The sequence below is a fragment of the Panthera pardus genome, unplaced genomic scaffold, assembly GCF_024362965.1.
Source record: "Panthera pardus isolate Hobbes unplaced genomic scaffold, ASM2436296v1 HiC_scaffold_13, whole genome shotgun sequence".
Lineage (NCBI taxonomy): Eukaryota > Metazoa > Chordata > Mammalia > Carnivora > Felidae > Panthera > Panthera pardus.
In genome coordinates this window covers 189,695,338-189,707,750 of record NW_026526688.1, presented here as the reverse complement: position 1 = coordinate 189,707,750, position 12,413 = coordinate 189,695,338, and positions in this window count along the sequence as shown.

The window sequence follows — 12,413 nt, the reverse complement described above, 5'->3', positions numbered from 1 at the left end:
GATTTGAAACACACATCCTTCAGGTAATGTTAAAGAGTTGTTGAAGATCCTAAGTAAAATTCCAATACATCTTGAATCTATGATTAAAAGAAGATTACGAATTGTCCCTTGAAAATAACGATTCAATTTAATTCAAAAACAGGTTTAGCATTTGGGAGCAACAATTTAAAAAGCCTTTATTGAAAAGTCAATGCACTGTGGTGATCGTGAAGACCTTCTTCCTATGTAATTATAAGGTATGGTTTCAACAGCTAGGAGTTCAAAATAAAGTTACAATTATTTTAATATAAAAATGAATATAGATCTAAGCTTTAATGGTGAAAGCCCCAAAGAGAAAATTATATATTTCTTCTTATTATTCTCCCCTTTCTTCTGAATCTCAAGTCTAACTTCTGTCACTAAGAGGCAGATCCCTCTGGTGAAAAACCCATCTCTACTGACGATGCTGTTGTCACTACTTCAACTCATCCTCCAACTCTGAGTTTCAATATCACTTCCACAAGGAGGTCTCCTATGATCTTCAAATAATAATGAGTTTCCAAAAATAATGCTGTGTTTCTCATATCATCCCAAGATTTCTCCTCTCCCTTTGATCTGAGCTTGTAATTTTGTTCATTTGGTGAGTCAGAAATGCTTATTGGGCATCTATTACATGTAAGACATGTTTCTAGGTTCTGGATATACAATTATGAATAAGACAGACTAGACCGCTCTCCTTATGGAATACACATTCTAGAGGGGATACACCATGCCATCAAGGGTCTTAATACTCTGTTTTTCCTACTGATATTTGCTAAACTTCTACAACAGTGGTTAATATTTTGTGGGTTCTCCATAGATATTTACTAGCTAAATAATGAATAAACAAGTGGAAATTATGGGGAATAAATTAATTAATAAATAATATGTAAGACATTGATAAATTCTTTGCAAGGAATTACTACTGAGTGAAATAATTGATAGTGACTGACTTATCCTAGATCGGTCGTTATGAAAGACCTCTCTGAGGTCTTGACATTGAAGCTGAGATATTCATGACAGGAAGAAATCAATTTTATGTGCTATTATCCAGAAATTATCATGTTCTCAGAAAGTCCAAGCAGTGGTTAGAAGCCTGGAGTTTGAGATATGTCAGAAGAAGAGAAAGGGAGAGAGGGAGAGAAGAGAAGAGAAGGAAAGAGAAGGGAAGCAAAAGAAGAGAAGAGAGACGTCAAGGTGAACCAAGGCAACAAGCTTGAGTAAAAAAGTCATTTAAAGTGGATCTTCTGGGTATAATTGTCACTATGTGGATGAGAGATCAACCATCTGAATTCCTTTCTCACAAAACTGAGACAAAGGAAAAATAACAGTTTTACATCACCATGTCCTACAGTTGTTTTACAACAAAGAATAATTGAACCGTGTCTTTATAACCACTTCTGCATTCACAGAGCTCCATTACTGGCCTGTATTAGGTGAGAAAGAAAAATTGGACAAAGAATAATTAAATTGAATGAGGAATCACACTACTTCCTGCTTCTTAGATTCTCTAAGCTTCAGGCTCTTTCTTTACATGTAAAGTAAGGACGCTACATAATTTTCAGTGATTGAGAAAATGAAATCATCTAATATATGTAATGTGTCTAATATTGTGCTTGCACACTATATGGTGATGGAGGTGGTAGGAGTCCTTTGTTGACTTCATTCAGTTTTATCCACAATGCCTAAAGCATCACCTATTATACATAGTTCTCATTTGTATTTTGTTTTAATGAATGAGGGAATGAGTACATAAAGTAATCTACCAGATCCTGTTCAAGTCACTAGGACCATGTACATCACAGTGGCTCTAGATGTTCTGTCAGTTCTAGTATAATAAGTACTATAGTCATAACCTGTGCAATGGACTATATGAGTCAAGAATGCAACATCTGATTTTGTCTGGACAAAGAGAGTCAGGAAATATTTTACAAAAAAAAAAGACTTGTTCTATCTTAGAGCATACTTAATTGATGATTATGAATGCATCAAGTAAGCACATTTCTAAAAAAGGAAATTTTGTTTTTGAACAAAGACAAAAACGAGACTGATAAATCACATGTTGAGGGACTTGACGACTGGGGTTGGGCATAGGATAATGTGGAAGAATGACATGGTAATCAGAAAAGCAGAAATCTGATGATGAAGGACTGCACATTTCACAACAATGAGTTTGACCTTCATTGTATAGGGAATAGAGAGACACTTACAAATTCTATTCAGGGGTCTGGCACTTTCTGACTCTTGATCATTGTGAAGAATGGATTGGAATGCTTGAGATGAAGGCAGTCTAGCTAGGAGGCTGCTGCTATTATCAAGCAGGGAAATGATGCTGACCTGAACGATAGCAGTGGCAGATGATTAGTAACTAAGGGACAAATATGGAAAAAAAATTATAGGGATAATTTATAGGACCTAGTTGACTAATTATATATGGAAGTTGAGAAAAATAGTAGAATCAAGGATGATTCATTTTGATTTGCATTACTGAAAACATGATGATACAATCAAGAGAAATTTTTGTTTAGTGCAATTTTGGATATTGTGGTAATCAGATACCGTCTTCCATAATACAGTAAAACAACCAACTTAAAAATCTTAGTGACTGATGAACCCTGTATTTTTCTTGCTTACATGACTACATGCTTGTACAGGATTGCAGGCTGTGGGTAGAGCATAGGTCTGTTCCATGTGTCATTTATTCTTCTTGGACCAGATGCTATCTGGAGCATTACCTATATTGTAAAAAATTCAGGAGCCCAGGAGAAAAAGGAGAAACATGCAGTACCTCTTAAGGTATAGGTACATAGCACACATACTGTCATTTCCATCCACATTCCACTAATTGGTAAAATGGCCAAGTCCAACATCAACAAAGCACCAACACACACTTTGTTCACACCAGGAAACAATACATAGTCCTATAACAAAGGACATGGATATACAATTCTAATATATGGAAGGGAGTGAGGATTTGGAAACAATGGCCAGTTGATCATGACAGCAAGTTAGTACATCAAGTGAGGATATCCATGAGTGTAGCTGAATGGAGAAACACTAGAAATTTCCACACAGGGTCTCTTTCTTGCTCCAAAGTTTCATTACTCTCACTCCATAGTGCTTTGAAGTTATTACTTTATGGGGTTTTCTATACTAAGTTACTTTTTATATCACATTTGATTAATTTTTGGACTACTGCATGTAAAGAAAGCTGCCATATTACAAAATGCAGCCAAATGTCTCTAATACTAGCAAGCAATGAATGATGGCAAGTGTAGATGCATGTCAGTACCCTGTAGTCTCAAAGGTTGTTCCCAAGAATGAACATTTTTCCTTAAAAAATCAATCCCATTTTGGCTTCAGTGTGGTGCTATTTTTCTAATGCTCAAATTTGGATTCACAACTGTTCTCTTACTACTGCAACATGACCGGAACCATGAGGAAGGAGGTAGATAACCTTGCTAAGTGTTCAGGAATGAAAAATCAAGATCAGTCTAACTCCTCTTTGCTTCATAATCCAGGAAGTGACCCTTTTACTTGGCTCCTAGACATAGGAAAGGTGATTGTATACACGTATCTGAGAGTCCACCAAAACCAGTTGAAATTCATAGCCAAGAATAGGGGACTGAGAGTTTTTTGGTCAAACGTTTATAGTAGGCAGAATTAGGGCTTCCCAAAGATGTTCATGTTCTAATCTCCAGAACCTCTGAATATGTTAGGTTATATGGCAGTGGAGAATTAAGGATATAAATGTGATTAGTTTCACTAATCAGCTGACTTAAAGAGATTATTCTGTATTATCTAGGTAGGCTCAATGTAATTACAAGATGGTCCTTCAAAATAGAAGAGGGAGGCAGAAGAAGACATCAGAGTCAGTAAGGGATTTGGAAATGCTGACCTCCTGACTTTGAAATTGGGGGAAATGGACATCAGCTAAGAATACAGCTGGTCTCTAGAAGTTGAAGGAGGTAAAGACCAGATTATCCCTCAAAATCTTTGGAAGGAAAGCAGCCTTGATGACACCTTGATTTTCACCCAGTGAGACCCATTTGAGACAGCTCAGCTTTAGAACTATAAGACAATGTGTTTCTATCTTTTTAGGCCTCTAAGTTTGTGGTAATTTGGTACAACAGCCATAGAAAATGCATGCAGCCTCTAAATCTTTTGCTGATGACACTGATACCAGAAATACCAAACGCCTTCAAAGAAAGAGCTCCTCAACATGAGATTAAATTTAGCCTATGGGTAACCACACCAGAGTGCAATAAGATAATTATATCTCTGACAAAGATACAGCCAACAAACTAATCAATCATGTTTTTCTCCCTTTAAACAGTTTACCAGTCTTTTCTTCCAGAATTCCTTCAAAAATACTGACAACACTGAGGCAAAAACAACAAAAAAGATATCCATTGATTAGCCAGGTGCTGGTAATATGGCTTCCTTCCCCTCTGGCTGGAAGATAGGATCTACTAGGGGAAAAATCTAGTCTTCTTCAACTAAGGTACAAACTTAATGTATCCTATGGGATTGTAAGCTACACATAGGTATAAATAAACAAACAAACAAACAAACAAACAAACATGCCAAACAAACAAACAAATAAGCTTCTTTGTATCACAGGGCTTTATGCATAGTAGCAATATTTATGCCTTACCACCTCAATATCATCAAAATTCTTATCTCATTCCATTGTCAATGAGCTCAAATTGACTGCCATTTCATTTCTGACTCTTCTGAGTCTCAGACATGCCTGGCATATAATTCCTACTGCATAATTATTGCTGGAGTAATTAATGACATTATGCTTATTGAACTGACCCAAAGCACTTCAAAATTTATAAACAGTTCTTAGAAATAAATTTTGCATACAAGATCCTTTACAAAGATAGTTTAGACACTATGGACAAGCCTAGGATAAGTCAAGAATATTAACATATTCACCATGTTAAATTAATGGGGCAATAAAAGGCAATTGCTAAAAGGAGAAAAATATCTGTGGGTATAGTTTTAAACAGGATGATTAATACTAGAATATGTTAAAATTGATTGGCAATAAGAGTCTATATTGAGCATTTGGTTATTTTAACCTGTTTTCTTTCATTTTTATTCATTTTTTTACGTGTAGTATTCTGGAATAACTTTCCACTAATATGTTTTTCCTTTCTCTAGAACTATGAAATGTAAATGAATTTAATCAATAGGCACTGAGGACTAATTAGTTTTATATACGTGTGTGTGTGTGTATGTATGTGTGTGTGTGTGTGTGTGTGTATATATATATATATATATATATATACACACACACACACACATATATCTTCAGGACATCCAAAACTAAAAATACTACAATTAAAAAAGTGAATATGCTATAAGTGATATTCCAGGAGTGTTATTAGAGGAAATAAAAGCCATTTAAAATAAACAGACTTTTTGGCAGTTGAATACACATGGGTTTCATCTTATATTACTATTTGGTTTGACTAAGTTAAATTTTCCAAGTAAAATAATGATTTGGTTGATATAATGCCCCCCAAGTTCCCATTTGCTATTTCCAGTCCTTGAACGTTTCAAAATCTATAACACTTGCAGGACTCACAGTAAAATACTGGATGGCAAAAAGCAGGTAATAGTGGCCTAGAAAACACAGAGCAATTGGACTCAAATCTATGAATAATATTATTGTGGTTTTAAAAATTTACACAAAACAAATGCAATTAAACTAATTTAGATTAAACCAAACATCTCCGAGTTTATAAGGTGGATGTTGCTTTACACTCTGTAAGTCTAGGACTCCCACGGCATGAGGTAAAAGTGAAACATGCAACTATTTTGCAAAGAGAGGTACTTATTCGCCTTATTCTCTGTCCTGATATGAACAAACTTATTCTCTGTTTTGATATGAATAAACCACATGAACAGACCAATTAAAGGTTTCAGGAGCAGAGATAGGTGCTCGTCTTTTTCCTGGGCATGTGTCTGTTTAGCACCCAGGGACTCAGTCTCTCACAGCAGGATGCAAACAGCTGAGGCTGAAGGAAGAGGGCCCCAGATGTAACCACAAGGAGGCCATGGTTTAGGAAAAGACGTTGATCTGTGGATATTTGTGGTGGCTGAGACCTGGAAATGTAATTAGAAGATATAGGGCCACATTAGCTGCAAAAAAAAAAAAAAAAAAAAAAAAAAAAAGAAAATGCAGTGAAGTGTGAATGGAGTGATACTAATGCCATTGGAGAGTACCTGTGCTAGTATTCCTCAGATTTTGCTTAAAAAATGTAGAGGTGCTTGGGTGGATCGGCTGGCTCAGTTGGCTAAGTGTTCAACTTCAGCTCAGGTCATGATCTCACGCCCCTTGAGTTTGAGTCCGTGGCAGGCTCTGTGCTGACAGCTCAGAGCCCGGAGCCTACTTCAGATTCTGTGGCTCCCTCTCTACCACTGCTCTGCTCATGTTCTGTCTCTCTCTCAAATATAAATAAACATTAAAAATTTTTTAAAAAATGTTAGAGCATGTTAGTAGAAAAGCATTAGATGGGTGTGTGTGTGTGTGTGTGTGTGTGTGTGAACATCTTGGTTCTTGTCTCTATCACTTAGTAATTTGGGCAGGTATTTTCACTTCTCTGAGTCTTATGAGAACACTGAAAACTAATCCTCAGTGTCGGATTTTGCCAGAATCTGGAAAGATTTTCTAATTATAGCAATGACCTAAGAAGCACAGCTGGTTTCCAATGCATATTTTGCCATCAGAAATGGAGTAAACCCACTGGGCTGAAGGGGGAAGGAGACATGTTATTTCTCCTCCCTTTTCTGCCCTTGTCTCAGACACTGAAGAACTGGATAGACTTTCTGAAAAAGAATGAGTACAGCATTCTTCCTTCCTATCAGTACCTCTTCTCAGGAGAATATTTAGTGACTTCTATTTTAAAAAATATTTTTAAAAAAAGGGGGCCCCTGGGTGGCTCAGTCAGTTAAGCGCCTGACTCTTGATCAGGTCATGATCTCACGGTTTGTGGGTTCGAGTCCTGTGTCAGGCTCTGTGCCGGAAGCTCGGAGTGTTCTTGGGATACCCTCTTTCCCTCTCTCTCTGCCCCTCCCCGACTCGCATGTTCTGCTTCTCTGTCTCTCAAAATAAATAAATGAACTTAAAAAAATAAAAATTAAATTAAAATTAAAAACTCAGGATAGGAAGGAAGATTAAAGGAAGGAGACAACAGTGGCTCATTGCATCCTTGAAATGTACATTTACAGAAAAAATAATTAGTGAAGCAAAAACTGAAAGATTCCCAAAAATAGTGAAAGCTGTAGATTGCAGCTTATAAAATTCACGTTTCCATGTGTAAAGAATGAGAGAATGGGGGTAGAAAATGGCTCCACTTTTATTTAGCAAGACTTTTAGATAAATTTCTTCTTCCTTTTCAGCAGTATTGAAATATTACATGGTGTGATATATGTTTAAGGTGCACACTGGGACAACTTGATACACGTGTATATTGAGAAATGTTTGCAACAATAAAGTTATTCAACACATCTTTCACCTCCCATAATTACGATTTCATTGTTGTTATGGTGAGAACATTTATTTTTATTTTTATTTATTTTTAAAATTTGTAATGTTTATTTTTGAGAGAGAGAGAGAGAGAGAGAGAGAGAGAGCCAGAGCATGAGCAGGGGAGGGGCAGAGACAGATGGAGACACAGAATCTGAAGCAGGCTCCAGGCTCTGAGCTGTCAGCACAGAGCCCGACATGGGGCTTGAACCCACGAACCGTGAAATAGTGACCTGAGCTGAAGTCAGATGCTTAACTGACCGAGCCACCCAGGCACCCCTATTTTTATTTTTTTGGTTTATTTATTTATTTATTTGTTTGTTTATTTATTTAGGAGAGATAGAGACAGCATGAGCAAGGGAGGGGAAGAGAAAGAGGGAGAAGAGAGAATCCCAAACAGGCTGTGAAGAGTCAACACAGAGTCGGATGCAGGGCTCTAACTCACAAAACTGTGAGATCATAACTTTATCAAGTCAGATGCTTAACCGCCTGAGCTACCCAGGTGCCCCAAATAGTGAGAACCTTTAAGATGAACTCTTATAGCCTCTTCCAAGCATAAATACAGTATTGTTAACCATAGTCACCATGCTGTGTGTTAGATCCTTAGAACTGATTCCTTCTTTAACCTGGTGTTTTTACGGTTTGGCTAACATCTCTTCCACCTCCCAATTGCTGGTAATGACCATTCTCTCTGCTTGTATGAAATTGGCTTTTTTAGATTCCCCATACAAGTGAAATCACACAGTATGTGTCTCTCTCTATCTGATTGATTTCACTTAGCATAATGCCCTTAAGTTTTATCCATGTTGTTACAAATGTCAGAATTTCCTTTAATTATTTTTTATAAATTAAAAAAAATGTTTACTTATTTTTGAGAAAGAGAGCATGAGTGGGAGGAGGGACAGAAAGAGAGGGAGACAGAATCTGAAGCAGGTTCCAGGCTCCGAGCTGTCAGCACAGAGCCAGACGTGGGGCTCATACTCACCAACTGTGAGATCATGACCTGAGCCAAAGTCTGATGCTTAACTGACTGAGCCACCCAGGCGCCCCTTCTTCTTTTGTTTTTGAATGGCTGATAATATTCCATGATTCATATACACTACCTTTTCTGTATCCTTTCATTATTGGTGGACATTCAGGTTGTTTCCATGTCTTACGTATTGTGAATAATGCTTCAGTGAACATAGTGGGAACAGATACCTTTTTGATAACCTGTTCTCATTTTCCTTGGATAAGTATCCAGATGTGGGATTGCCGAATTACATTGCACTTGTACTTTTACGTTTTGGGGGGAATTTATATACTGTTTTCCATAGTGACAATACTAATTCACATTCCCACCATCAGAGCACAGACTTACCAACATTTTTGTCATCTGTCTTTTCCAAGAGATGCGAGTTGGTATCTCTCTGTGGTTTTGATTTGCATTCCCAGAGATTAGTGATGTTGAGTGCCTTTACCTATACTTATTGGCCATTTGTATGTCTTTGGAAAAATGTCTATTCAGGTATTTTACCCATTGTTTTAATTCAATTATTTACTTTTTGGCCATGTAACACAAGTATCTCACATATTTTAAATATTAAATATATAATTTGCAAATGTTTTCTCACAGTCCATGAGTTGCCTTGACATTTTGTTGATTGCTTCTTTTGCTGTGTTTATTAATGTGTAATCCCATTTGTTTATTTTAGCTTTTGAGGCTTATGTTTTTGGTGTCATATGCAAAAATTATTACTAAGACTGATATCATGGAACTTTGTCCTATGTTTTCTTAGATGAGTTTTATGGTTTCAGGTCTTATGTTTAAGTCCTCAGTCTATTTCAAGTTAACTTTTCTGAGTGTGTAAGATAGGGGTCCAATTTCATTCTTTTTCATGTGAATAGCCAGGTTCCTCAATACTACTTATTATAGATTATCTTTTCCCTACTGAGTATTCAAGCCTCCCTTGCCAAATATTAGCTAACAATATATGCATGGACTTATTACTAGGTTCTCAATTCTGTTCCATTGGTCAATGTGTTTGTTTTTATGACACTATGCACTGTTCTGATTAATGTAGCTTTGTAATATAAGTGCAGGAAGTGTGAAGCTTTGTACTTCTGTCTCAGGATTGTTTTGGCTATTCAGGCTCTTTTGAAGTTCCATACAAATTTTAGAATAACATTTTCTATTTCTTGAAAAATTCCATTCGAATTTTAATAGGGATTGCATTGAATCTACAGATGGCTTTGGATATGTTAAACATTTTAACCTCATTAATTCTTTTGATTCATGTACATTGACTATCTTTCCTAACTTCTTAATGTTTAAACTCTATATACCTTTCCCCCATTTATTTGTTTCTTCTTTAATTTCTTTCATTAATGTCTTATAGTGTCCAGTGTATAAGTCTTTTACTTTCTAAGTATTCCACTGTTTTTGATGCTATTGTAAATGGAATTGTTTCTTTGTTTCTTTTCAAGATTGTTCACTGTTAATTTATAAAAATGCATCTGATTTTTTTCTTGATTTTGTGCCCTGAAACTACTGAATTCCTCTATGTGGTCTAAACGTTATGTGGTGGAATCTTTAGCATTTTCTCTGTATAAGATCATGGCATTCTTCCTTCCCATTTTGTGTGACATTCCCCAGTGTTTTGTTCCCCTGTGTTGCAGACTCCTGAGTTCTCCCAGAACTATTTTTATTTATGAATAGCTGTGTAATTACTATCTTTGTGGGGTCTCAGGCTGGGGACTTCTATTCTGTTATCTTAGTGACATCAGTTCAATTTTTTCTTGATGATGGCTATAGGATTATATTTGCAATTAAACTTTCCTGAAGATGTGAATCTGAAAAGCATATTCTACCTAAGAGACCAGTGGACAGTGAGTAAGGATAATAAGTCCTATGCCATATCTCCTATTATGCAGGGAAAGTGCTTGTAAGATGTTAATGTGTCTGCAGATCACCTACAGATCCAGCAAAAATACAGATCTTGGGGCAGAGCCTGAGGTGGTGCATTTCTAATAAGCTTCCAAGCACTTGTTGCTGGAGGCTATGCTTTGGGAAGGTGAGCCACCACAAATTAGAAGGACTCTGTTAGGATGAATAAAAAAAAGGAAAGACAGATGTGAGCAACAATGTAGTAGGATAAATTACATAATATATATAAGAAATACCTAACTTACTTCAGAAAATAAAAAGAGACAGCAAGTTAAAAAGTTAGAAAGTTAGAAAGTTGGGAAATTAGGAAGGAAGGAAGGGAGGGAGTGAAGGAGAGAGGGAGGGAGGGAAGAAGGAAGGAGGGCAGGAAAAAAGGAAGGAAATTAGGAGGATGAAAAGAAAAGAGGAATAGAGGGAGGGATGGCAAGAAGAGAGGAAAGTAAAGGGAAATGACATTAGAAAACAAAACAAAACAAAAGAAAACAAAACAAAACACAGTCTAGAAGAAATAAAAGAACAGACAACCCAAGGAAAAGTGTGCCTTCTTAAGGAGTGTTGTATTAAAGATTACAACTTGTTTATTAAAAAGGTTAGAACTTGTTAAGATTCTAATCTAAAATACATACATACATGCTTCACAACGACATGCTAAACTGAGAAGATGAGTTGAAAATAGAGACTACAAAACAGAAGAAATGAACATAAAAGTATTATTACCCAACAAAGGTGTAGATTAGACATGGCAAGGAATAGAACCGACACAACTGAAAATGGAAAAAGCCCAGGTTGTTCACTGAACATGCCCGGACTGGAAACCCAACTCAGCTATCACTAGCCCTGTGGCACTGGTCAATGACCTCATCTCTCTGCTCCTCCATTTCCTTGCCTGAATCATGGCAACAAGAATAGCAACTTCTCCACTGGGTATTGTGGCAATTTCAAATAGAGATTATTGGAGACATATTTAAAAGAGCAACCGGAATATTCAGTTAATTCCTGTCATTTCTGTGTTTGTAACTTTCAGTGGTTCTCATCTCCCTCGGAGCTCAGAGCAAAGCCCCTCAAATGGCCTCCAAGGCCCCATGGAATCCAGTCATGGCTACATCTCTGGGCTTTTCCCCACTACAGTCACTCTTGCTCTTCTGCTTCAGCCACACTGTTCTCCTCGCATGTTCTGACTCACAACACTTTACAGATTCCTTCCTCTGCCTAAAATGCTCTACTCTTGTTGCCCACATGGCTCCCTCACTCATCTTCGTGAGGGACAACAGCCATTCCCTCTAAAATCACCACCGACCATATATTTCTAAATTTATAGTCCTTTCCATCTTTGTCCTGACGGCACTGTGCATATTGCCCACCTTGATGTATTAGCGTCGTCCTGCACATCCAGTTTGTATTCTTTATCTTCTGTTTCCCTCCCACTAGAATGTAAGTTTTATGAGGTTGGGACTTTGGCAGTTTGGCTCACTGCTGCATATCTGGCACGAAAATGGTACCTGAGACTCAACAGATATTTGCTGAAATAATTTTACACATGAAGTCAGTATTCGGATTTAAGATGGGATAAGGCCAAATTTTGTGACCTATACACATAAACACACATAAACACTGTCATTTAGTGATAACCTAACATGTGTCTCTCAATTTACCAAATATTTTTTGCACATTATTTTATTTAATTATAATAGCAGATCTGAGATAGGGTTTACCCTCCCCATTTTTCAGGATTAGAAACTATGCCTCAGAAAAAATAAGGAGTAGGGACTGACACATATGGATAACAATGCTGAGAACTGGTCTGGGTGCATCCAGTTCATTCTGCTTATCCTCAGACCTGTCCTGATACATGTATTTGCACTTGATCTAAAAATGAGTTAATGAATCTACACCGACTCTATACATTAAGTCATTCCAGTTCACACA